Consider the following 6,000-nt stretch of genomic DNA (forward strand, 5'->3'; position numbering starts at 1 on the left):
AGGAGGAATGTCAATGAACGGCAACTGTGCTGCACCAGGCTCAACGCTGGGCAAGACATCCTCCTTCCTGTTCCAAGTTCTGTAGTTGTGGAGTTCTGTAGACAACTGCTCACCCTCTCCCTGGCCCCCAAGATCTCAACAACAAGAGTTGTGAGCCGTGTTTATAAGCCACTCTGTAAAGATGCAAATACGTTTCTGCACCAAAAAGGAAGGGCAACGAGTTTTCTGTTAACAAACACATTTAACATTAGCAGTTAAGAAAGCTAAACCTGGCAATAGCATTTTAAAGAGGCATTCTTTTATGTTAGTCACATTTTTGAACATGCAAACTCTAACGTACATTATCAGATCTGCTACTGCTAGTTGCACTTCTACCAAAAAAAGCAAATTTATCACATGCTAGTGATTTCAATTATGCAAATTTCAACTTTACAGTTCAAGTCTTTGTTTTATCTTATCTTTTCCTTTTCTCCCCAATCTACAGCCTACAGGGGAAGTAAACTTTTTGACTCCAAACCAGAAAGCCACCAGAGCCAAGCATTAGCCACTGACTCACGTGACACACTGATGATGCCCAAGAGATCTGAATTAGTAATGGAAAAGTCTTCACAAAAGAAGCAGCAGCACAAGACTGATCCTAACCATGGCTCTGAGAATTCATGTTGCAAAATCTTCCTTGGAAGCCCACAAAAAAATGGACAGATTATGTTTGTTAAAATAAGACAGATAATCTCAAAGAGCTTTAGTTTGTCTTTAAGTAGCGTACCAAAAAGCTATATAAAAAAAATAAATCTAGATTGAGTGATTTCTTCCCTGTTTGTTGAACAACTTGTTACAAAAATAAGATAGTGACTTACAATTCAGTTTAATAAGCAGTTCCATTGTAATTACAACTTTGCATGTCCTTCAGAAGGTAAAGGGCTACAGCTTCTACTATCAAGGATATATAACTGGCTGCCCATCAGAAATAAACTTATGTCCATAAAACACATTAAATAAAATGCATTAACAGAGTGGTTCATGGAGCAAGCAATACACTAGAATAATACCGTACACTATTGTTCACTGGTCCCTACTTCATATAGACAGAAATATGATAGCTTCATTCTTTTCACCTTTTCCTCAGTGTGAGCATCAAGATTGACATTTATAAATATTAAGCCATGCTAGACTATTTCAGAAACAACACTCATCACTCAGAAGAGATCCCCTTCAAAGCTACAGTTGAGAGGTACCCATTTACAGCATCAGCATGAATACGGTAGGTAATCCTTAAAACTTTTTTTTTTTGAGAAAGTGCAAAGAAGTGCACTTGGTGAAAGCAGGGATATAAAATACAGTTTTAATGGGAAACTGTCACTGGCTGCTCTTGCTGACTATGGAGATATGGCTCCCAGTATTCATTAGGTATCCTGCCAGATAATTAAATGGATTACTCAATAAAAAGCTGTTGACAATTTATCACTCATAAGACTACTATTTTAATAAACAGGTTTCAGGCTCCATTAGCTGATTTATTGAGTTGCCTTCAAATAATCAATTCAGTCCAGCTGTTTGTGCAAAGTTACTGGTCAATGTAAAGCTTACACAAAAAATGCCAGTCAGAAAACACCAGCAGAATAAGTTTGTAACACTTGCCACAATTATCTAGAGGGACAAATATTTTCAACACTTTGCTATTTTAATAAACAGGTTTCAGGCTCCATTAGCTGATTTATTGAGTTGCCTTCAAATAATCAATTCAGTCCAGCTGTTTGTGCAAAGTTACTGGTCAATGTAAAGCTTACACAAAAAATGCCAGTCAGAAAACACCAGCAGAATAAGTTTGTAACACTTGCCACAATTATCTAGAGGGACAAATATTTTCAACACTTTGATGCCTTTCTAGAACCATATTCATTATTATTTGGTACTACTGATTTGACAGAAGTATCTTTTTGTCACCCCATCAACTCTGCTTGATGTTATTAAAGTTCTTTAAGTTACATTTGTGCTTTTAGTAACTCCAAATATCAAAACAGTATTATTTATCTTGGGCTCCACCTGCTGGCCTTGAAACAAGCATAAGTGTTTATAGGTCCTATATAAACAGTCCAACCTTTTTTGTTATTCAGACAGAATAACAAAAGCCAGCTAAAACAGAGCTACCCCTTAAAATAGCAGTGATACTTAATTGGGAAAGGAGGCAACCAATGTATTTTGGTACCTTCTTCGATCAAAGCTGGCATTGCATTTGCAACGCCTGTTGTGTTTTTATACCCAGGGCTTGATGTTAGCCTTACAATACATTTTTATTTAAGAATTTTAAGTCAGACTCAAATTTGGATATTCTGAAATTTGAGACAATTAACAAACATTAACAGGAAAAAACAACTGAAGAGAGGCTATCATAGACATGATAAGTACATAAACATATAATAAAAAAAAATCTTCATACAGGTGTCATTCTTTCAAGCTCATATTCACATAAAAGAGGGTGCTGCAACTATGGGGATGAGACAAGCATATTGTGCAGAGCTGCCATTACAGAGCCGATGTGCTCAACTCATAGCCTTCTCGTCATTCAGCTATAGTCTCCCACACATCAAGGAGAGGAGAAGATGAAAAAGATTAGGTCAGCACTGGCTTCCACACTTGCAACTTGATCCTACAGCAAGTCCAAAGCTCGATCAAAAGCTGACTTTTTAGCTCCATTTCAGCAGAAAATGTGGCTTCAGAACTACCCTTAGAGACACAGGAAGGTGCTTAGTTAAAAAAGAAAAAAAAAGAGAGTTCAAATAAAGAAGGCTAAGTCACAGCACAACACATGCCTTCTGTTTTGTTTTTTTAAGACAGTACAAGCCAGAATATGCATACCGTGCAACATGACAAGGTCTGCAGAATGGGGGGGGGGGGGAACACCCAAACTTACTATAAGGTGGAAACAGTGAAGACTTACTGCTCTCTGGATAATGAGCTTTTATAAAATCTAGTTTGATTATTCCTAGTCAATAAGACAACAGTTATCAAGGATGAAGTGATAGCAACAATCTCCTATTTCTGTAATATGTTTCTAGTTTCCTGTCTAACTTACACCTAATGCACACAAACCACCTTGACAAGAATTACAAACATCCTGTAATTAAGCATTCTGCTCCAAATGGCACTGCTGATTTGGAAATGACATTAAAGTAACTAACATTCTTATTCTGTGCTACTGTACTCTGTTAGACAGTACAGTGTGTTGTTTTGCTTGTTTTAACGATCTGTGAAAAGCCTGAGTGGATACATGCCAGCATAAGGTAGCATTTAGTGGGACTATCAAAGAGACCAAAACATGATAGATTGTGTACGCTCTTTTCATAGGGTTCTACCATCATTTGGTTGATTAGAAGCAATCAGTTCACAATTTGGCATAAAACCATTTTACCCTTAAGAACTCCCAGTAGCAGCCTTTGAAAAATGAAGCCATTTGTTATGTATTTTGTTTTCACAAATGAAGCATCATAAATAACATGCCAGTTACCACAGCGATCTCAATTGCTTCTCAACTGATCCAAAACTGTTGTTCAGGTGCAGTCTAAGAGACAGCCAAAGATCATTAGTCACTGGATTCCGATAGTTTTATGTACCACAACAATAACTTGTGGTCAGCAGAGTCTAAAACTATTTTTACTGCTTCTTTTGAATTTGTCCAAAGGAAACTGAGCACTACACTCCTCAAATGCCCATAAAAGAATAAAATTGGATGCATTTTCTTTCAGTAGTGGAATGAGATTTTTTTTTTTTTAATATATATACTGAACTTTAAAATCATGGAAAATAAGAGATGCTTGATTAGTTTTTAAAAGTAATCTATTCCCCCCCAAAAAAAAAGCATCTCACAGTTGCATTTTTAAAAGCATTGTACTGATTTGCTTTTGCACTTCCCTTGTGTAGCACATGCTCCTGTGTAGTAATATTAATCATTAAAGATGAGAGGGAATAGATGGATCCATAATCTGATGCCTTTCAGGTTGCTCTGTATAAAGACAATTTGTAACCAAACAAGGGTTTGTAACCCTACCAAGGTGAAGAGTCAGTCTTCATTGCAAGAGACAGCAATGCAAAGTAGAACACTTATCAAAACACAGTAAATAACATGTAAGCTGCACACCATTCCCAAGTTTAATGAGCTAATTTTATTTTCAGCTCCCCAGTTTCTCTGTCTGGCATCTTACTGGATTAAGTCCACTGTACAGCTACCAAGAGAAACAAAGACCAGTAAATATTACCTTTCAGCACACCATGTTTTAAAAACATTTGCAAGAGATGGAGCAAGACAGCCTTTCCCCCAGTTTCTCAAGAGTGGTAGCAACTGTTCTCCTCTGCCACAGTTCTAGAGATCCAGAGTCTTTTGCTAGACTTCTTCCTCCTTTTTGGCAAAGACTGTTATTTTCAGCTTTCACAATTCTTTGGTTTTCTTCAGTGAGGAAGGAGCTAAGAATCCTTTTTTTGGGCAAGAAAATCTATTTTCCATTTCTTATTCATAGAAAGTCCATGTTACAAGTAGTTGGAGGAAATACTTACTAGAAGAACCATATATACTTGCTCTGTTCTTATGTTCTTCCCTAGAGATGTTCCTCTAGACCCTCCCAGAGAAAGAATACCAGTCTATATGGACCTCTGACCTGACCCAGTACGTCTGGTTTATTATTCTTAAGCTTAACCTCCTGTGACGCAAGGGCCGCAATCATCACTTATGTAAGTGTGTTTTTATTCCCACCCTTCCCGCCCCATCTACAGTAACTCTGAGCTTACTACCTACCCTGAACAAAACTTAGAGAGGCCATGGGGTGATAGACATCCTACAAACTTGGGGGGGCAAGAAGGGGCCAAGAAAAAACACAAACCCACAGCAGTTAAGTAGATGAAAGAAGTCGTGCAAGTATGCTTACTTAAGAAAAAACACATCCATTTCTTTCAAGATAGCAGATACAAAATGAACACTGCAACACAAGAGCAGCCTCAATCAAAGCTTATTGCTTTGAGTTCAAATAATCCTTCTAGGAGACATAAGGCAAGGACAACAGAATTTTGTTAGTTCTGCTGTCAACAAAGTTATTTATTTAATTGTAATTTTAAAGTGCTCTTTAAAAAAGCATGCCCACAAGAGTAATTTGGCTGCTCACTATCAGCATTCAGCAGGTTCACTTGGAATTACTCTCACAAGAGCAACACCAGTGTCTAGGCATACCTACTTTACTGCAGGTATGTTATATGTCTGGTTGTTTCCACTTTCAAGAATATAGTTGCTGCGATGGCAGACATCCTGAGTCTGGAACAAGTGTAAGTAGTTAACAAGAGGTGCATAACTGCACCGAAGCATTGCCAAACATACCAAAACAATTACAGAGAAAAACACTAGCCCACCCTTTAGCCACTTCATTTAAAATATTAACCGAGTATTTATAATGAAAATAGAAAGCAAGTTGGCTTCAGTTAGAGCTGAGATACTTGAATCTCTGTATAGCCAGGATCAATTAAGTCAAGCTGCTGTTAAGAACTATGGGAAGCCTGAAAACACCTCAACTAAAAAAAAGTTATTGAGTTTAACCGAAAAAAAGTCAAGTTTCTGTCACATATTTTGAATTTTAAGAACAGCACAATACACAGTGGAGAGCGAGCTGGGACTCACGCCTGCCTCAGAGCAGCCTGTGCCCTGCTGGCCTCATAGAAGCGCAAAAGACATCTCTCGAAAAAACCCAGTGTTTTCAATACCTACAAACCGAAACATCAGTAGTTTTCGGTGTCTTCCTGTGACCGTTTCTTGACATGCTGCCGTCAGAGGGTCACCGTATGTCAAAACGATCGCTTAATCAAACTCTCGTGTGTGACACAAGTACCAGCTGGCCACCACCAGCGCAAGAATTAAATGCCATCAGGTAACCAAAGAACAAGCGTTGGTTCAACACTTTAAACCGCTCCAGTCACTGCCGCTGCGTAAGTTTAGGACAAAAAGCTCCCCGCACAGCAGCCGCT

At 38.1% G+C, this 6,000-nt stretch overlaps 1 protein-coding gene across 2 annotated transcripts in view; it reads right to left on the reverse strand.

Moving 5' to 3' along the window:
* The window catches only part of TANGO2 (transport and golgi organization 2 homolog), a 38,804-nt gene extending 33,565 nt beyond the window's left edge, over positions 1-5,239 (reverse strand). For both annotated transcript variants that reach the window (XM_009274348.2, XM_009274347.2), the window contains exon 1: positions 5,220-5,239. The gene's annotated coding sequence lies outside the window, so the exon portion shown is untranslated. The remainder of the gene's footprint in view (positions 1-5,219) is intronic.
* Between the last annotated feature and the right edge of the window lie 761 nt (positions 5,240-6,000).

The sequence above is a fragment of the Aptenodytes forsteri genome, unplaced genomic scaffold, assembly GCF_000699145.1.
Source record: "Aptenodytes forsteri isolate BGI_AS27 unplaced genomic scaffold, ASM69914v1 Scaffold79, whole genome shotgun sequence".
Lineage (NCBI taxonomy): Eukaryota > Metazoa > Chordata > Aves > Sphenisciformes > Spheniscidae > Aptenodytes > Aptenodytes forsteri.